This window comes from Scyliorhinus torazame, chromosome 6, assembly GCF_047496885.1.
Source record: "Scyliorhinus torazame isolate Kashiwa2021f chromosome 6, sScyTor2.1, whole genome shotgun sequence".
Classification (NCBI taxonomy): domain Eukaryota; kingdom Metazoa; phylum Chordata; class Chondrichthyes; order Carcharhiniformes; family Scyliorhinidae; genus Scyliorhinus; species Scyliorhinus torazame.
Window position 1 is genome coordinate 210,636,893 of NC_092712.1, and position 22,171 is coordinate 210,659,063.

The following is a 22,171-nucleotide window of genomic DNA, read 5'->3' on the forward strand; positions in this document are numbered from 1 at the left end:
CTGATCCCGGCGCGGACTGGGCGCCGCGGGGTCTGCGCATGCGCAGTGGTGCCGGCGCCAACACGGATAAGCCTCCTTCAACGCACCGGCCCCGATGCAACATGGCGCAGGGCTACAGGGGCCGGCTCGCAGGAAAGGAGGCCCCCAGCCAGAGAGGCCTGCCCGCCAATCGTTGGGCCCCGATCGTGGGCCAGGTCATTACAGAGGCTCCCCCCGGGGTGGGACCCCCCCCACCCCCCTCCCCCCAACAGGCCGCCACCCGACCCTTCAATGCCGAGGTCCCGCCGGCTCAGAGAAGGTCAGAACAGCGCCGGCAGGACTCGTTTTTCTTTTTACGGCCGCTCGCCCCATATGGGCCGGAGAATTGCGGGGGTGCCCCGTAGAGTGGCCCCCGACCGGCGCCGCGCCGACCACGCTGGCCCCAATGGCGCCGATTCTCCGCTCTGCGTCCCAGCACAGTGGCGGCGTGGCGCGGATTCGCGCGGCCCGCCGGCGATTCTCCGACCCGGCGTGGGGTCGGAGAATCCCGCCCAGTATTTTTCATGGAAGGCTGTCAGATTTAAGAACCTGTACTGCCCCAATACAGGCAGCAAGTCAGAGAGAAATTTCTTCTCTGTCTCTATGTCAATTAAAGAGGGCAAAAAGGACTCACATATACAATACTGCCTTTATACTTCATAGCAAGGTCAGCCCTGAATATGTGCTGACATTCTGCAGTGTGACAATGAGCCTACAACCACTGACTCAGAGGTGAACCAAGTCTGTACAGCACACCTGTAGATTAATGCCATACAATAATCCATATTCACTAACACCACACAGTATACTTATTTATTCATGAGCACAGTATTTTGCATCAACATTCTTCAATACTACAATATTTTGCAGCATACAGAAATACTTTATATATGCCCAACATTCTCTCATGTAGTTCTATATACCTACATTTGCTATTACCATAATACACATACTAATATATAATGCAGCTACAATCTCTAATATCATGGGCAGGATTCTCCGACCCCCCGCTGGGTGGGAGAAACGCCGGGGGTCGGCATGAATCCCGCCCCCGCCGTCCTCCTAATTCTCCCACCCCCCCAAAATTGCCCTTCGGCACCAGTTGGCGTGGCGCCATGCCCCATTCCCGCGGCCGGCGGGGCGCCAACCACTCCGGGGCGGGCCTAGCCCCTGATGGTGCGGAGGATTCCGCTCCTTTGGGGCAGCCCGACGCCGGAGTGGTTCACGCCGGCCCCCCGCCCCGCCGGGTAGAGGAGAATCCCGCCCCATAATTCACACCAACACTGGCTAATAATGTATTGTATACAGCTACATTTACTAAGACCATAATATCTAACCTATACTCGCTGTATTTTGTTGTAGACAGCCACAGTAGTTAATACTATATATTCGCTAATATTGTGCTCAAATAGCTACATTTATTAATACCATAATATACCCTCATTCATTAATGTTCTACAGCTACATTTGTGAATAATATATATAGATGCATTCATATTATATATTACTGTAACAGACACCTACATTGGCTAATATTGTAGACCAATTCTCATTGTCATTTTGCCACATTGAGGGCCCCCCCCTTCCTCAGGGCCCATTTTCAAGCCCCTCCCTTGGCACTTCCCCTGGCACCCTGACAGTGCCAACCTGGCACCTGGTCTTTCTAGGAAGGACTTAAGAACAGAGGAAATCCCAGCAGAAAAAAAATGTCAAACAGAGCATCTAGTCTCTCTAGGAGTGACTTCAGAATAGAGGAAACCAGAGCAGAAAGAAACTGTGATTAGAAACAACACCTGCTCTTTCCAGGAACCACATCAAAACAAAGAAACAATCACTTTAAACAAGCTATGGTTAGAATTACCACCTGGTCTTTCTAGGAAGTACTTTCGAACAAAGAAAAAGCCTTAGAAAACTGTGGTTCAAAAAAGCACCTGCTCAAAAGAGGAAGCACTTCATAGTTTTTTAATATAAATTTAGAGTACCCAATTCATTTTTCCAATTAAGGGGCAATTTAGCGTGGCCAATCCACCTACCCTGCACATCTTTGGGTTGTGGGAGCGAAACCCACGCAGACATGGGGAGAATGTGCAAACTCCACACGGACAATGACCCAGAGCCGGGGTCGAACCTGGGACCTCGGCGCTGCGAGGCAGCAGTGTTATCCACTGCGCCACTATGCTGCCCTGCACTTCATAGTTAATGGACCACGAAGAGCTATAAAGACAAACAAAGCTAACCACTCCTTTGAACTAGCCTGGACCTGTCAAACAAGAGGCTTGAAAAGGTAATGGACCATGAAATTGAATCTAAATAATGCAGTTCAAAACGTTTAGGCTTCTCAGCAAGCCCAGGGACTTGAAAGAGTTAAAGGAGAATTAAATTGAATGTGAAAACACCACTTCAAAGGTTTCCAGCACATCAAAGGGAAGACTTTTACTTTCATCTGACAGATCTTTAAACGTGACATGCTGCGAGAGACATCAAAAGTTTGAATGCAGTGGATTAGCCCTGTTGCCTCACGGCGCCAAGGTTTCAGGTTCGATCCCGGCTCTGGGTCACTGTCCATTCTCCGCGTGTTTGCGTGGGTTTCTCCCCCACAACCCAAAGATGTGCAGGGTAGATGGATTGGCTACGCTAAATTGCCTCTTAATTGGAAAAAATGAATTGGGCACTCTAAATTTAAAAAAAGAAATAGTTTGAAGGTTACACGGGAAGTATTTTACCTTCATCGGACAGATCATTGATATTGACATTCTGGGAGAGAGTGTAAAGTGCAGACGGAAGTCTTGCCACATGACCCCCAGATCCTCAACCTGAGCCCTTCCAACCTAGCCGAAGCTGTTGATCTCCTATTTTCTTTCTCTGTCAGTCTGGCCTCAATAAAAGTTGAGACGGATTCGCACGTAAACAGAAGTTATTTATTTAGCTTGCAAGCTTAATCATCTTACAGAATGCAACAGGACGTCCTGCCTCTTACACTCCAGAAAACGACTGAACTACCAGACAAAGGGATCTCTGCAAAATCAGTTCAAATGGTATCAAGTTTCACATACTCGACGGACATAGGTCAGCCTAGGTCCCTCCTGACCTGTTTAATCTATTCTGATTGGCTCACTTCCAATCCCTTTCTCTGGCCCCTATCAATGCATCCTCACTCTTATAGACACACCTCTTCCTGCTTTTTCCATGCGGTCCCAAATTCCTTTGTCCCTAACTAAAAGAATCAAAGTGGCTTATTTCTACATTACATTAACTAGTATCTCTAAAGTAACTATTTTATATCACATTCGTCAAAGCCACCCCCCCCCCCCCCACCCCTGATCCCACCTTCCCTGACAGACCCCCCCCCCCCCTTCCCCACCTTGGCACTCTGGAGTACTCACCCTCTTGCTCCCCCTCAGTGCCCCTGGTGCTCCTGGTGTCTGGTCACCACTTTAAGGGATCAGTAGCGATTTGCGCCCGTAGGACTTCCAGCTCTGTGGGCAGGAGAATCCCGGGAGGCTGCAGTATTCCACTTCAACCTCAAAAATGAGATTGAAATGGATGTTTATGAATTCTGATCATGTTCTCACCTTTCCAGGTGAAAATCTGGTCTCGCCGGGGATGGGGCCCAGAGACTGGTGATGGTTTTGACGCCTAGCGAGTATCCCATTTTGGACCTTTACCTGATTCAGCAGCAATCACGACTAGGACTAACGGCCCCAGAGAATCACCCGCTCTACCTTTAAGATGAACTGAGGTCCTGTTCCACCATCCTTTTGAAGAGCAGGAATTTCTCCTGTTGAACTGACTGACATTCGTATAACACCACCAAGACAGATGATCTCATATATCTAATTTGCTGTATGCGATAGAGGCATTGAGTAAAATGGCTGCTGAATTTTCTGGATGATTATTCTTCAAAATTAATTTATGAAAAATGAAACACTTTGAGGCATCTTGAGCATGTGAAAGATTTTATATAAAGAGAAGCATTTTCTTCACAAAATATGCACCTGCATTCACTATAACCACAATGGCACCTTGCTAATTAATAATTTAACATATTCCTACATTCATTAAAAAGGAATACCAGATTCACTAATATTTGGCAGACACCAAATAGCTTAAAAGATTTGAAGGTTTAAACCATATGACTGCTTTGGCAACTGAATTTGCTTCCGGTTTTAAGCATTCTTAGATCATTCTGAGATCTGACATTTCAGCAAAGCTGGACTCATAAACATAAAACAATTATGTCAAAATGGGAATGGAATATTTTATATTTTCATCAATGCACCTCACCTCCCACATCCAACTTCTTTTGAAAACCAGCGCTGATTACCAAGGGTACTTCCTGTCTCCTGGTGACATCTATAAGGTAAAATAGCATAGCAATAACGCTTTATAGGTGAAGTCCTCAGAGAATTTTTGAAATAAATGTTGATACAGTGTTTTTGAAGTCTTGACAAAGTCTCCTGATGTGTTTTGAAACTCCTCTTCAAGGCTCCAGCAGATAGTATTCCAAATCCTGTGTCGCAGTGTGTGTATCCAAGTCAGCTGGTCACTGTCAGGAGAGGCCGTCAGGGGTGTCGTGCAGCCGGCTTGATGGGAACTAACAGGCAATATAAGTAGCAATCAACTGCTTAACCAGCATTCCTATTGCGCACTTCAGCTCTTTTACTGGCCATAGAATCATAGAATTCCTACAGTGCAGAAGGAGGCCATTCGGCCCATCGAGTTTGCACCGACCCTCTGAAAGAGCACCCTACCTAGGCCCACTCCCCCGCCCTAACCCGGTAACCCCACATCCCACCTAACTTGCACATCTTTGGACTCCAAGGGGAAACTTATCATGGCCAATCCACCTAACTTGCACATCTTTGGACTGTGGGGGGAAACTGGAGTACCCGGAGGAAACCCACGCAGACACGGGGAAAGTGTAAACTCCACACAGTCATCCGAGGTCAGAATCAAACCTGGGTCCCTGCCGCTGTGAGGCAGCTGTGCTAACCACTGTGCCGCAGTGCCGCCCCCATCTTGTGCTCAACTGGTGTTTCAGATTAAAACTCTTATCTTGGCTACCTTGTAAACTCTTTATTGCCTACATTATCTGGGAAAGTTGCCCTCTAAAGTTTTTGTGCTCGCATTACTGGTCCTGGCCTGATCAATTTGAAATGCAAGGGAATTTTCCCAGGCAAGGGAAATTAGTTTGGGTATGTCCAGGGAGTTAAGTCACTTAAAAGTGGCATTGGGCCAGGAGCCCAATCCCAATCCCTTCCGGCTTTCATCCTGGGGGATTCGCCGGCAAGTGGGGAACCCCCATGCAGTTGTTGGGTAACTGATTAAAATATGCAGATAGCTCCTTAACAGACAACAGATCTATTTTCAGAGCAGTCAGCAGTTTGCTAGCATCAACATGGCGAGCCTACAGTGAGAGTGCGACCCCAATGAAACTGCCAGGCTGGGAAGTATTTGATCAGTGAAACTGAAGAGCTCCAGCCATGACCAGATGAGAGACTTGTTCATGGTACCGGGGCGTCGCATAATTGCCCATCCCTAATTGCCCTTGAGGCGGTAGTTAAGAGTCACCCACATTGCTGTGGGTGTGGAGTCACATGTAGGTCAGACCAGGTAAGGATGGCAGATTTACTTCTGTAAAAGGACATAAGTGAACCAGATAGGTTTGTAAGACAATTGTTTCATGGTCATCATTAGACTTTTAATTCCAGAGTTTTATTGAATTCAAATTCACCATCTGCAGTGGTAGGATTTGAACCTGGTTCCCCTATGCTAACTGTCTGGTTTACTAGTCCAGTGATAATATAAACCACTACACCACCACCTCTCTCCAGCCGCTAATCTTGTTTTTAGACTTGGTGAGCAGCCCACATCCCAACTGTAAAATTCTGCTTCCTAGCCCACCACTTGTGGATGGATAGCCATCATTCTCTAGCCGTTCTCCCATTCTAGGTGTCGGCATACTATTTTATCTTGAGGAGCAGGAGTGCGCTTCTCTTCTCTACTGAACTTCCATGGGCCGTGATCTCCAGTTGTCCTCCCTAATCCCTTTGCACCTGCTTACCAAAGGGCTGCTGCCGGTATGGCAGGTGATCTGAAATTCAACATTTTGAAATGGAGGAGCTGCTTCAAAACGTGTGACAAGATAGAAATGAGGCCTGAGGCCACTTGTAGTCACTTTAGGTTTTCTCGTTGCGGGTATCCAATGTCTGCACATCAATGGTTAATATGCCTGAAAACCAGTTTCTACCTCAAACATTTTATAAACATAAATGGATTGAATTTCACAGTGTTAGTAGCTTAAAGTATTATAGAAAAACTTCAATTTGATGTGGTCCTTCAATATAGATGCAAGAATAATTTGTCTGACTATTTGGACCATTTTACCAAAATCCCTACTGAGCAATTTAGGAAGGAATGAAATGCAGCAAATTTGTCAACAATGAAGCAATATTGCATTGATTAAAATATTTTGACATGTTCAATGTTAATTGCAACATGAGTGTTATCAAGCTTGCTTTAAGCTTCTTGGAATATGTTAGCACTTGTATCTTTATTTGCTCTTTTGACTTTGTGTTACAATTAGGAAATTCATAAACAGCAAAGGTGGAACATTTTAGGCGATTCAACGAGTGGAAAAGATGTAGTGATCCCCACTGTCTCCAGAAATTCCAGCCACAGATATGGGTGGGCATGTGGCTGATGAAATTTAAAGTAAAGAAGCGTGAAGTGATATGTTTGGCAGACGAGGATGCAGTTGAATAAATCGGTAGCTACAGGAATGTTGCAGAGGATAGAGGTATAAAGGCTGGACAGTTGGGATTTTGGAAGTGCAGGTGTAAGTGAATTGAAGATAGTTTTTTGAGGGGCAGATACAGAAGTAGGTAGGATCAGGGTGTGGAAGTTATGGCTGGAGAGTGATACAAGGACACTTACAATTAATTCCCCTCACACAAAGCAAGATTGAAACAAAGAGTCTGATAGGGAGAAGCTTGTATCATTCCTTAGTTAATATTCCCAAAGACATGTCTCACAGCACCTAATTTCAAAAGTAGTTTGCTATCTACTCACTGGCATTGTGCAAGCAGTATGCTGGAAATAGTAGCCTTTTAAAAATTTGGTTATGGCATGTGAACATTGCTAGAAAGGGTATTGGCCAAACTTAACCACCTTAAGAAGGTGGTGGTGACTGTTTTCTTGAATGGTCGCAGTCCATATGATGTAGGCATACCCACTGTGCTGTTAGAAAGGGAGTTCCAGGATTTTGACCCAGGGACAACGAAGGAATGCTTAAATACTGTAGATGTCGGCGTGCAAGTTGACCTTTGAAGACTCCTTCCAGAAAGGAGTATACACACAGAGTATAAAAATAAACCTTTGGTGTGGATGGTGGCCATCTTTGTCCTTCACCATGGTGGGTCTGCTCTGCATGCTCATATCTTAAACTACCATACATCTTTTCAACACACTCTGTCTCATCTACTTAACTCCTTGCACTCAGTTGTAAAATATCGGTAAATAAAACATGCAAATATGGGGTGAGAAATTGAGGCTGACTACTGATGCAAGTATATTATGGTGTGTCTGAAAAGAGAGGTCAACCTAAATGCTGAGTTTTGTAAGGGCCCCAAAGAATCCAGCACGAGTTTTAAGGATACAAAATAATAAAGTTTATTTACTATAACAATATATACATAGCAGTAGCAGTAACTTCCCTTGCTACCTTCTCCTTCCTCTTGGTTCCTGGACTGGCCAGCTTATTTATAGTAGGAGTTTCTCCGCCCCCCTCATTGGGGAAGTTCATACTCCCATAGGATTGTGGGATAGTCATTAGTCCCCAGCCAATCGTCAGTAGGCAGGTTATAACATCCCTCCCCCCCAAAGTCCAAGGAATCCACCGTAGGCCCTGGCGAAGGAAGGCGTCGAACTCGTTTGGCCGCAGGCCGGACGCCATTTGCACGCGGCGCTGGATCAGGCGGCGTATAACGAGACGGAGACCGGCGCTTCCGTGATGAACGGCGCGGTTGTACATCCACGGCCTGTGGACCCGAGGATTCCCCCTCTGATTCATCCTGTGTCTCCATCTCGGAGTCAGAGTCTGCTGCCTCCGTCATGTCAGCGTCTCTGTCCCCATTCGGTCCCGTCATGACCTGCGCAGGCTTTGAGTGAGGCACCAGTGGAAGATTTGGAGGACTACTTTCCCTTGTTTCTGGTCTTTGCAGCTGTTGAACTGAGCTCCGGGGGCGGGGAATCTTTTGCGGGGATGATCTTCTGGACCGGACGTGGTCTACATGTTTTCGCTGGAGACGACCCTGGGCTTGCACTTGGTACGATATAGGGCCCGTTTGGCGAAAGATTACCCCAGGAACCCATTGGGCACCACCAGCAAAATTCCGCACGAATACTGGGTCACCGGGCACAAACTGCCGAATCGGACGATGCTGAGACAATCCCGGTCCCTGCCGTTCTTGTGTGCGGCGTACTTTTGCGCCAATGTCCGGGAAGACCATACTAAGGCGGGTGCGAAGTCTCCGGCCCATTAGGAGTTCTGCGGGAGCTACCCCAGTCACTGTATGGGGGGTGGTCCTGTACGTAAACAAAAAGCGAGCCAGTCTCGTGTCCATTGATCCGGAAGACTGCTTCTTTAGGCCTCTTTTGAATGTTTGCACTGCACGCTCTGCCAACCCATTTGAAGCCGGGTGGTAAGGGGCAGTGCGGATATGGCGGATGCCGTTCATCTTTGCAAACCTAGCAAACTCCTCACTCGTGAATGGAGTGCCATTATCCGTGACCAGCACCTCGGGGAGGCCATGCGTGCTAAATGATAAACGCATTTTTTCAATTGTTGCGCAGGACGTTGTCCCCTGCATCTTATGCACCTCTAGCCATTTGGACTGGGCGTCAATTAGTAGAAGGAACATGGATCCCTGAAAAGGGCCTGCGAAATCTGCATGTAAGCGTGCCCAAGGCCGCCCTGGCCATTCCCAGTGATGTAGGGGTGCAGCCGGCGGAAGCTTCTGATGCTCCTGGCAAATGGAGCAGTTTTGGGCCACCTTCTCAATGTCGGTGTCGAGGCCTGGCCACCAGACATAACTCCGGGCCAACATTTTCATCTTGGTCACGCCCGGATGCCCATTGTGCAAGTCTGATAATATCAGCTCCGGGCCTTTTTCCGGGACAACCACACGCGTCCCCCACAAGAGGATGCCGTCTTCCACGCTGAACTCTGACAGCTTGGAGGAAAATGCCCGTAACTCGCCTGGGAGCTGTCTATGCTGCCCACCATACAGGACTATGTGCCGAACCTTTGACAGGACTGGCTCCGTCTGGGTCCACTCATGGATCTGTGATGCCGTGACAGGCAAGGTGTCCATAAAATTTAGGGTTGCGACCACCTCACCGGTCGTGGGGGTCGACATGGGGCCGGTCGATAAAGGCAATCGGCTCAGTGCGTCGGCATTTGCTATCTGCGTACCTGGTTTGTGCTCCAGAGAATACTCATATGCAGCAAGCAACAAAGCCCAGCGCTGGATCCGTGTAGAAGCAATGGGCGGTATCGGCTTATCCTCTCTGAAGAGTCCCAGCAGGGGCTTATGATCAGTCACGATAGTGAAATGGCGGCCGTACACATACTGGTGGAAGCGTTTCACCGCGAAAACCACTGCCAGGCCCTCCTTCTCGACCTGTGCGTACTTCTTCTCCGCTGCAGTCAATGTGCGGGAGGCGAAAGCTATCGGTCGCTCGGCCCCGTTCTCCATCTTGTGGGACAGGACAGCCCCAATACCATACGGGGATGCATCACATGTGACGAGCAAAGGCTTTCCCGGATCATAGTGGGTTAGTAACCCAGACGACGACAATTGTTGCTTTACCCGCCGGAAAGCGGTTTCTTGCGGCTGACCCCAAACCCAGGTGTGATTTTTCTTTAGCAGCAGGTGTAAGGGGGCCAGCGTAGTTGCCAGATTGGGTAGGAACTTCCCGTAATAGTTTACGAGACCGAGAAAAGAACGAAGATGCGAAGTGTCAGTCGGGGTGGGGGCATGTTGAATTGCACGCACCTTCTCTGCGACGGGGTGCAGACCCTCGCGGTCCACCCGATAACCTAGGTAGACTACTTCTTTTGCCTGAAATACGCACTTTGTGTGACGTAAACGGACTCCAGCCTCCGAAAGGCGTTTAAGGACAGCCTCCAGATTTTCCAAATGCTCTTGCTCCGACGTCCCTGTAATCAACACGTCATCTAGGTAGACAGCCACACGTGGTAAACCTCTCAAAATGCCCTCCATAACACGTTGAAAAATTGCGCAGGCAGAGGATACGCCAAAGGGCAACCGTGTATATTCATACAGGCCCCGGTGTGTGTTAATTGTTACATATGGTCGGGAGGCAGGGTCCAGCTCCAACTGCAGGTAGGCGTGACTCATATCTAATTTTGTGAATGAGAGTCCGCCTGCAAGTTTCGCGTAGAGATCCTCTATGCGAGGCATTGGGTATCGGTCGAGTCGGGAAACTGTATTCACTGTAAGTTTATAGTCGCCACACAAGCGAACTGTGGCATCTGGCTTCATTACTGGCACAATTGGTGCTGCCCAGTCAGCAAAACGGACGGGCCTGATAATACCCAAACTCTCCAAACGAGTGAGCTCCCCTTCTACCTTCTCGAGCAAAGCGTAAGGCACTGGGCGCGCCTGGAAATAGCGTGGTGTGGCTCCTGGTTCAACTTGGATACGGGCTATGGCCCCTTTTGTTTTCCACAGACCAGGCTGGAATACCTCTGGGTATCGTCCTAGCACCTCAGTCAACCCTCCAGAAACTGTTTGGAGGATGTGCTGCCATTGCAACCGCAAATGGCGCAACCAGTCCCGACCCAACAGGCTGGGCCCATGGCCACGCACTACGATAAGTGGGAAACGCCCCTCCTGGCGTCCATAGACAACAGGGGTCATTGTAGTTCCTACAATGTCCAGTGGTTCCCCCGTGTAGGTGGCCAACCTGGCCTGTGAGTCAGTTCGTGTAAGGGTCTGTATACCCTGCTTGATGCGGTCGAATGTCCTCTGGGCGATCACGGAGACTGCTGCGCCAGTATCCAACTCCATCTCCAGCGGGTGGCCATTGACCCGTACTGTCACCTTAATGGGGGCCACACGGGGAGCTGCCACACAATGCAGCTGCAGGCAGTCGTCCTCCATCTCCACGTCCTCAGGAGTGGTCGCCGCAGGTTCATCCACATGGAAGGTACGGCCTCTGGGCTGGTCCCAGTTACGGCCCCTGGGCTGGTCCCAGTTTCGGTCGGAACGACGGCGCCTCTGGCGTCCCCAGGACCACCGTCCGCGACGGGGTTGGCGCCTACAAGTCTGACACGGACATGGCTCCTCATCCATTGGCTCTGGAGAAGGCTCCCTTCGGGGAGGAATGTCCGATGGCCACTGGCGTCGGTCTGGTCGTTGCCTCGCCCAAGGTACCGCAGGAGTGCGGGGGGACGTTTTTGGGCGGAAAGGGTTTCGCCCCAAGGCATGCACTTCCATTCCCTGTAGCTCCTGTACTCCTCGCTCTGCGCTCTCTCGGGACAAGACTATTTGTATTGCCTGTTGAAAAGTCAATGTTGGCTCCGCTAACAACTTTCTCTGGGTGGCCGCATTGTTAATACCGCAAACCAAACGGTCGCGTAACATTTCTGACAAGGTCTCACCATAGTCACAGTATTCCGCAATCCCGCGTAGCCTGGATAAAAAATCGGCAAGGGATTCTCCAGGGGTCCTCTCAGCGGTATTAAACCGGTAACGCTGGACTATCGTGGATGGGGTTGGGTTAAAGTGTTGCCCCACTATATTCACAAGTTCGTCAAACGTTTTGGTGTCCGGCGCAGCTGGGTACGTAAGGCTCCTAATCACCCCAAACGTATGCGGCCCGCAGGCGGTGAGCAATATGACCACCTGGCGCTCGTTTTCAGTGATATTGTTTGCCCGGAAATAGTAACGCATCCGTTGCGTGTACTGGTTCCAGCTTTCCAGCGCAGCATCAAAAACATCCAAACGTCCGTACAGAGGCATGGTATAATAGAAAACAACTTCCAACCTGTATCCAACAAAAATCCAGGGAGGTGGCTTCAGCAGTGTAGACAGCTATTCACTTTTACCTTCGTCGCCAGTTTTGTAAGGGCCCCAAAGAATCCAGCACGAGTTTTAAGGATACAAAATAATAAAGTTTATTTACTATAACAATATATACATAGCAGTAGCAGTAACAGTAACTTCCCTTGCTACCTTCTCCTTCCTCTTGGTTCCTGGACTGGCCAGCTTATTTATAGTAGGAGTTTCTCCGCCCCCCTCATTGGGGAAGTTCATACTCCCATAGGATTGTGGGATAGTCATTAGTCCCCAGCCAATCGTCAGTAGGCAGGTTATAACACTGAGTATATACAAAAAGAAGATTTTGGGACAGTAAAAATGGAGTTTTATATGCAGGGTTGATACATATGCCGTGATCTACGATCATTTCAAGTCAGAAGCTGTGGAGGGGAATTTGTAGCTAGTGGTTCCCATGTGTCTGCATCCCTTTTTCTCCTTGATGGTAGATGTTGCAGGTTTGGAAAATGCTGTCGGAGAAGGCAAGTTGCAGCAGTGTATCTTTTAGATACTACACACTGAAGCCACCTTATGCCAGTGGTGGACAAGTGAATGTTTGAGGTGGTGGATAGGATGCCAATCAAGCGGGCTGCTTTGTCCTGGATGATGTTGAGCATCATGAAATTTTTTGTAGCTGTGCTCACCCAGGCAAGTGCAGAGTCAGAGGAATGAGTCGCCAGCTGTATATGTGCAGCCTTTTATGCCAGTTTTCCAAAACTGCAGTGAACCGTGAAACATGTGGCAATTCTGGGATTATTTGCAAAAGAGGTTTGAAGACCAGCGAGTGATCCTTCTACACATTGCCTCGAATATCATTGTGGAATGGGCTATTCTGGATTTCACAGACTTGGGGATTGCCCAATTCATTTTACTGGTGTGCTGATCAGTAATAATAACAAGGCAGGGCCCAGCAACAGGAACATGTCTTGTAAGGAAATTAATGATAATCCCATCTCCCAGTACTGCCACTTGAGTATGCCAGTAAGGGCCCAATTCCTATTCTGAGATCTAACCCAAAAATTGATTTGCAGCAGACATCAGATGCAGAATTCTCCATCGGTGGGATCTCCTGTCCACCGTCAGTGCACCCACGCCCATAGGTTTCCTGATGGCATGGGGTGGCCACAATAGAAAACCCCATTGGCCGGCTGCGGGAACGGAGAATCCCGCTGCCGGCGGGGGCGCGCCATGCCAGAAAACGTGGCTGGTGGACTGGAGAATCCCGCCCTAGGCCTTCTGTGTTCAGAGTTACCTGATCTACACACTGCCTAATGAACAAACCTTTGATTGGCACTCACTCTTTAACTGGTCAGAAAACCCAGGTTAAAGATTTTATCAAGATTTTTCAGACGGTGAATGTCTGGTCTTGAATTTGCCATTTAAGCTAATGGTGGAAGGACACAATGGGATATATCCTGTGAGCCTACACCATACTGGAATAAGATTCCACATGAGCATAACAAAACACTATTCTAGTAAAAGCAAAATACTGCAGAAGCTGGAAATATGAAATAAAAACAGAAAATGCTGGATAAACTCAGATCTGGCAGCATCTGTGGCGAGGGAAACAGAGTTAACGCCTCAGATCCGTATGTAAAAGGGTCATATCATCTCAAAATTAACTCTTTCTCTTTCCACAGATGCTGCCAGACCTGAGTTTTATTTCTATTTATATAAATTTAGAGCAGCCAATTCTTTTTTCCAATTAAGGGGCAATTTAGCGTGGCCAATCTACCTACCCGGCACATCTTTGGGTTGTGGGGGTGAGACCCACGCAGACAGTGCAAACTCCACACAGACAGTGCCCTGGGGCCGGGATCGAACCTTCTATTATGGGGACATACTTCTTCCTGTTGATAACTTTGAAATAAATTTATTTTTTCACGAGAAGGTTGCCCTTGAGATGATGGTATTGAGTCACTTTTATGATCAGAAAATGAGTGCAGGTCACTCTGTACAGTTTGCTCAAGCTGACAATTGTGCTAAATTTAACATCAGGAGAATTTCAGGCCAAGATGCTTCCCCACAGACAAGGGGCGAAATTCTCCCCAAACGGCGCGATGTCCGCCGACTGGCGCCCAAAACAGCGCCAATCAGACGGGTATGGCGCCGCCCCAAAGGTGCGGAATGCTCCGCATCTTTGGGGGCCGAGCCCCAACATTGAGGGGCTAGGCCGACGGCGGAGGGATTTCCGATCCGCCAGCTGGCGGAAACGGCCTTTGTTGCCCCGCCAGCTGGCGCGGAAATTACATCCCCGGGCGGCGCATGCGCGGGAGCATCAGCGGCCGCTGACAGTTTCCCGCGCATGCGCAGTGGAGGGAGTCTCTTCCGCCTCCGCCATGGTGGAGGCGGAGGCGGAAGGGAAAGAGTGCCCCCACGGCACAGGCCCGCCTGTGGATCGTTGGGTCCCGATCGCGGGCCAGGCCACCTTGGGGGCACCCCCCGGGGCCAGATCGCCCCGCGCCCCCCCCAGGACCCCGGAGCCCGCCCACGCTGCCTTGTCCCTCCGGTAAGAAAGGTACTTTAATTTACGCCGGCGGGACAGACAATTTATCGGCGGGACCTCGGCCCATTCGGGCCGGAGAATCCAGCGGGGGGGCCTGCCAACCGGCGCGGCCCGATTCCCGCCCCCGCCGAATATCCGGTACCGGAGACTTCGGCAACGGGCGGGATGCACAGCAGCCCCCGGCGATTCTCCAACCCGGCGGGGGGTCGGAGAATGTCGCCCAAGGAAGCTCAAAGTGAATCACCAGGCAGTTTTCATACTCTTCCAAATATAGAGTGACACAGGTTGACACCTGGTACCTCATCCTCCAAGACAGTGAAGGTCGGGTAGTAGCACTGATATAGAAAGGTTAATCAATTTTAAACGAGCTGTCAGATGGAAATTTGCATATGCTAATAAAATATTTTTATTGATTCCTGCCAATTAATAATAATAATCGCTTATTGTCACAAGTAGGCTTCAATGAAGTTACTGTGAAAAGCCCCTAGTCGCCACATTCCGGCAACTGTTCGGGGAGGCCGGTATGGGAATTGAACCCGCGCTGCTGGCATTGTTCTGCTTTGCAAGCCAGCTATTTAGCCCACTGTGCTAAAGCAGCCCAATTAGTAGGGACAGCATACATAAACCATATTAATCCATTGAGAGATCCATATGAAACTTCTTATTGAAAGCATCTATTTGAAAGAATCAGTGGCGGGATTCTCCGCCGGGGGATTGTCCGTTTTGCCGCCCCCCGGGGGGTTCCCGACGGCGTGGGGCTGCTCCAAAATGGGAAACACAATTGACCAGCGGAGAATCTCGCCGGCGGATCGAGGCAGAAATGTGGCGCGGTGGAGCGGCGAAACCAGCCCCAGGTCTTAGAAGTGCCTTTTTTATTGATTGCATGTTTTACAGGTTGAACTCAATAGTAACCATGCAGTAGATGAAAAGATACAGGGTGCGATTCAGCGGAGCAAAGTTAAAGTTAGGTTTTGGGCGCGTTTGGCAGGAAGTTTTGCTACGGCTCCGTTGGAGAGATCGCGGCCGTATTCAACGTCACTTAGTGCGGAAATGATCCCCAGAAAATTCTCAACATTACTGGCTCCCTCGCCATCTGATTCTTCTGACTCGCACCTCAGCTGCTCGCCACTAACACGAGGGAGCTGCTTTTAAAAGCTCCCTCACCACTCACATCCAATCAACATACAAGCATGGCAGCGCACAGACCTGCTCCTTGCTTTGGGGATGCCGACCTCACAAGGCTTCTCGACACTGTGGATGTAAGGCGGGGCACCTTGCTCCCCAAGTCCTAGGTGAGACTCAAACCCAGAGCCTCTGGCTCAGGAGTAGGGACACCATCCACATGCACAGCAGGACTTCCCACTCAACAGCACGTACAGCTGCTAAAACACAAAGAATACAATTTGTTTTTCCTTCAAACCAAAACAAAAAAAGCTATTATGGACACAGCACACCGTAGGGGGCAGTGAGATATGAAACAGATTTTCACAAGTAAGCCAGACATTCACTGCTTGCATCAGTTTTTGATTAATCAGGTAAATATCAGAGGTCAGATCCTGTTGTTCCCATATACGTGTTGCATTTTGTTATTTTCAATTTATGGTCAGCATGCTTCATTTTGTTCTGGCAGTCTGGATAATTGAAACATACCATTGTGCATTCCCTGCTCAGATTTACTCCATTCTTTTATTTTCTCTTCATGATGCCCCCCCCCCCCCCACTGTCTTTGGTGTGTGGGAATGGTGGCGGGTGTGGAAATGCAAGGGGTATTCCCAAAATGGTTCTATGCCAATGGCATAATGGGGTTCCTGCCATGAAATGATGGAAACCCCATTTCATAATACTTAGGGTGCCTCCCTGCTTCATCATCCCCCTTCATAGAGAATTCCTACCCCAGCAGCTCCCCCCAAATCCCCACTCCCTGCTGGGCTGGTGTGATGTCAAGTCAGCAGGCTTTCCAACAGATTTTGACAAATGGTGATCTGGCGTACAGAACATGCCGGGGACGCATCTGAAAAGCACACTCCGGGGCCCGATCGCTGGCAGTGCCAACCTGGCACCTGGGCACCCTGGCACTGCCAGCCTGGCACCCTGGAAGTGCCCCTGCCAGCCTGGCAGTGCCACACAGGCACCCTGATGAATGACACTGCCAGGGTTCCAGGCTAGCAGTGCCAAGGTGCCAGAGGGAGAGCCATCCTGCCCTGTCATCCCCCCCCCCACCCCCGCCAGGTGCCGTTAAGTCTGGTTCACATTTATGTGGACCAATACTAAACATCACCCTGGTGAGGTCTCCCAGGCACGGCCGTTAAATCCCGGGCACCAGGTGAATCTGGCGAATGTATATTTCCGTATAGCTAATTTAAATATGCTTATTTGGACCACGCCCAATGAGGGCAAGATCCAGACCGATCTTGTGAGATATTTGGAGCGTCGCAAATATCGTGGGAGGCCTCTCACAACATTCACCTGCCACACCCCGATATCAAGTCGGGCACAATGAGGCTGCTGTATCACGCCAATAGGCTCAGAGCTGATGCTGCAAATCTTTCACACTTGGTGCTCCTGGTGCATAGGACATTTGAACCAATTCTGAAAACGTACAAGATCTGGAAAATCTGCCATCAAGTTGTCATGTAAAAAAAATAATGTTTTTTCAGTGCCTGTCACAATTTTAGGGACATTTCAAGGTGCTTTACAACCAATTACAGTGACTTAGATCAGAATTTCCTGACAAACTCATTAGACTATGCTATTACGTAAAAGCTGACATAAAACCAATGGAAGTAACCAGGGCTCACCCAAGGAAAGCACAGAACCTTCTCCAGCAATTTAAAAAAACGTTCATCTTTATCTCACTGATGTTAATCAAAATTAAAGTGTAAGCCTTGAAACCCATCATTTCTGCATATTAAGCACAGCGTGTTCATAGAAATGCATTTTGTGGCCGCTTTTTATTTTCTATGCTATTATAACAAATTCTGCTGCCATTAAATGCTTTCAAAGTCACTTAAATTGGTGTGTATGGAATATTAAAAAACTGCTGAACGACAATTACTATAAAACCCCAGAAATAGTGGCCTCCACAATGGCAGACATGGATCATATACGGATTAAATGTCAGAAATACATTGGCCACCAATTGATGTTGGCAAAAAATAAACGTTCCTGGCCCGTGGCTGAACAGACAATATGTAAACAAAGGGCGTAACACCTATTTGAGAGACCCTTCTGCAGTATTGGTTTTCCCGAGGCAACCAGGGGTCTGTCAGAAATCCTTGACATTCTGAATGTTATCCAGACAGGTTTACAGTAAAGTGCCTCAAATCCGACTGTCCAAAAACTGCAGTGGTCTGAAAACCAGACATTGTTAGAATGTTCCATGCGTCAATTTTATTTGAGTAAAGTAAAAAATAAACTTACGGGGCCAATTCGGCTAGGCACTGTATTGACGGAGTGTACCACCTGACTAGTTATCGCATTTGTCACTTGCAAGCTGGTCTATCCCACACTTCCTTGAATCTATCTGACCTAGTTTGATACAATGGGGATCAGAGATATGGCTGATCAACTAAATACATACTTTGGTTCTGTCTTCACAAAGGAGGAGACAAATAACATACCATAAATGTTGGGGAACACAGGGTTTAGTGAGAGGGAAGAACTGAAGGAGACCAGTATTAGCAGAGAAATGGTATTTGGGAAATTGGAAGGATTGAAGGCGGATAAATTCTCAAGGCCTGATAATCTACATCGCAGAGTACTTAAGGAAGTGGCCCCCGAAATAGTGGATGCATTGGTGGTCATCTTCCAAGATTCTATAGACTCTAGAACAGTTCCTACAGATTGGAGGGTTGCTAATGTAAGCCCATTATTTAAAATGGGAGGTAGAGAGCTAACAGGAAATTATAGACCAGTAAGCCCGACGATTGTAGTGGGACAATCCTTGAATCCATTCCCAAAATTTTATAGCAGAACACTTAGAAAACAGTGCCAGGATTAGGCAGAGTCAGTTTGGATTTATGAAAGGAAAATCATGCTTGATAAATCTATTGGAATTCTTCGATGATCTAACTAGTAGAGTTGATGAAGGGGAGCCAGTGGATGTGGTTTATTTGGACTCAGAAGGCTTTTGACAAAATCCCACATAAGAGATTAGCATGCAAAATTAAAGTGCATGAGATTAGCGGTAGTGAATTGAGATGGATAGGAAAGTGATTGCAGACAGGAAAAAAGAATAGGAATAAATGGGTCTTTTTACAAATGGCAGGCAATGACTAGTGAGGTACAGCAGAAATCAATATTTGGATGGCAGCTATTCACAATATATATTAATGATTTAGATGAGGGAAAGAAATGTAGGGCAGGATTCTCCACTCCTGCGCCGGTTGGGAGAATCGCCTGGGCCGCCAAAATTTCCCGCGACGCCGGTCCGACGCCCTCCCGCAATTCTCCGAAGCGGCGGGAACAGCCCCGTCGAGTTCTGCGGGCCGCAGGCCGGAGAATCGCCCGAGACACCCAAAATGGCGATTCTTCGGCACCCCTGCTATTCTCAGGCCCGGATGGGCCGAGCGGCCAGGCCAAAACGGCGGGTTCCCCCCGGCGCCGTCCACACCTGGTCGCTGCCATCAGAAACAGCGCGGGAACGCTGGGGGGGGGCGGCCTGCGGGGCGGGGGGGGGGGGGGGGGGGGGATCCTGCACCGGGGGGTACCTCAAATGGGGTCTGGCCCACGATCGGTGCCCACCGATCGTCGGGCCGCCCTCTCTGAAGGAGGACCTCCTTCCTTCCGCAGCCCCGCAAGATCCGTCTGCCATCTTCTTGCGAGGCGGACTCGGAGAGGACGGCAACCACGCATGGACAGGTTACGCCAGTTGTGCGGCGCCCGCCGCGTCATGTATGCGGCGCCGCCTTTCCGCAACGACAAGGCCTGGCGCGTGTAGATGACGCGGCCCCGCTCCTACCCCATTATCGGGGCCTGAATCGATCGGGATAGGGGCCGTTTCGCCCCGTCGTGAACCTCGACGGCGTGGGCACTTCGGCGCGGGAGTGGAGAATCCCGCCCGTAGTATCTCCAAATTTTCAGATTACACAAAGTTGGTTGGGAGGATGAACTATGAGGAGAATACAGAGATGCTTCAGTGTGATTTGGACAAGTTGAGTGATGGAGAAATGAATGGCAGATGCAGTATAATTTGGATAAATGTGAAGTTATCCATTTTGGTAGCAAAAATAGGACAGTAGATTATTATCTGAATGGCCATAAATTAGGAGAGGGGAATGTGCAAGATGAGCTGGGTATCCTCGTACACCAGTCACTGAAGGTAAGCATGCAGGTGCAGCAGGCAGTAAAGAAGGCAAATAGTATGTTAGCCTTCATAGCGAGAGGATTCGAGTACAGGAGCAGGGCTGTCTTTCTACAGTTATACAGTGCCTTTGTGAGGCCACACCTTTGTGTGCAGTTTTGGTCTCCTTATCTGAGGAAGTATTTTCTTGCTATAGAGGGAGTGCAGAGAAGGTTTATCAGACTGGTTTCTGGGATGGCAGGACGGACATCTGAGGAGAGATTGAGTCGGTTAGGATTGTATTTGCTGGCGTTCTGAAGAATGAGAGGGGACCTCATAAAAACCTATAAAATTCTAACAGGACAAGACAGGGGAGGTGCAGGAAGGATGTTCCTGATAGTGGAGGTGTCCAGAACCAGGGGTTCACAGTCTGCGGATATGGGCTAGACCACTTAGGATTGAGATGAGGACAAATTTCTTCACCCAGAGAGTGGCCGGCCTGCGGAACTCACTCCCACAGAAAGCAGTTGAGGCCAAAAAATTATATGTTTTCAAGAAAAGTTTAGATACAGGGTTTCCTGTCTCCGAAAGCAGTGGGAAAGAGGGGGGAGGCAGGACCAGGCTATTCAGTTGGATGATCAGGCATGATTATAATGAATGGCGGAGCAAGCTCAAAGGCCAACTGGCCTCCTCCTGCTGCTGCTATTTTCTATATTTCTACTTTCTATGTTTCTATGTTTCGATGAACCACCTGACCCAAAGTCTGGCCCGATCTGAAATACGCCATGGTTGCGGTCCCAAAGTTACTGGTTTTGAGAGACTTGTTATGGTATTGAGATAGCCTCAAGTCCCACACTGGTTAATGGCTAACTACATGGATGCTTTTGATGACTCTACTTCCTAAACTCCCACTTCAGTTCATGTTTAGACCTTTTCTACAAAGATAAACAGTTATTTAAAACAAATAAATTACTAAATTAAGGTGACCTTGCACACTGCAATTTTACATTTCAGAATGCTCAGATAAATGTTCCGGGTCTTTAGCTCCTGAGGCCTCATTATGTTTCAGTGCCAGGAACATGTACATGATAAGAGTAAAGGTTTTACTGAAGGTACATGGTTCACTTTGAGTCTTAATAAATGGATAGTCACAGATTGAACATGAAGACCTCAATTCAGCAGTGAAGCTATTAGAGATTGTCATGGGTTTCAGTGTAGCCCAGTACAGGATCGCTGGAGGCCAGATTTTCAGAGAGTCAGGAGGACTCAGGGCATAATCCTCCCAACCAGCCCACGGCGGGTTTGGTGGCATGCTGGCGCCGGGAATCTGGCAGGAGGCAAAAAGTCAGAAATCGTGCTGGCAGATGGCGCAAATGCCATTTGCATTCACTTGCATCTCATGAATGCTCAGTAAAACAGCTTCCCACTAGCATCCTGTCAGGCCTCCCAATCTTGCTTCACGCCAGCAGGAAATCACATCAGCTTCAAACCCGATTGCTAAAGAGTGGCATGAACAAGATTGCCCTCATTTGGCAAGAGACTTTGAGGTGAATGCAACAAAGCCTTCTGTCATAGTGCTGTGCTCTTGATGCATCACTCTGCTGGGGTCTACATCTCCAGTCACCTTGCATGTGATAGGCTCAGAGGGGTGGATGATTGAATCGAGGAACAGGCTACTTCTTGAGGCTGGATAGGTATTTCAATAAATAATCTTTATTCGTGTCACAAGTAGGCTCACATTAACACTGCAATTAAGTTACTGTGAAAATCCCCTAGTCGCCACAGTCGCCTGTTCGGGTACACGGAGGGAGAATTCAAAATGACCTATTCACCTAAAAATTGCAGCAAGGACCTTCGAACCGGTCAGCTGAGGGCAGGAAGATGAATCTACTGCCAGCCCACCAGGAGAATCAGAGGGTCACCAGTGTATAATTAATGAGATTCCACATGCAGAATCTGGGTCGGGATACGCCATTTTGGTTGGTAAATAGATGCACCGGAGACACCGCACTTAGTTTCAAAAGGTGAGAATTCCGCCCTCAGTGGAACTTTAAAAATGGCTGACAGGACAAGGAGATGCAAATTCCGCTCTTATTCCTGATAAACCAATTTTGTTGGTGGGTCAGGGGGGAGGGTGCAACTCGCACAGACAGAAAAGCCGAACTCAGCTCAGCAAGACCATTTGAATTTAGTGCTGAGTTGGAACAGGCCCCATTTTGGCTGCTCCAAGGGCCCTAATCA

General features: G+C 48.6%; 1 protein-coding gene across 5 annotated transcripts in view; it reads left to right on the top strand.

Moving 5' to 3' along the window:
• Positions 1 to 22,171, top strand: part of LOC140425249 (RNA-binding motif, single-stranded-interacting protein 3) — a 2,012,293-nt gene that overhangs the window by 240,592 nt on the left and 1,749,530 nt on the right. The window lies entirely within an intron of this gene.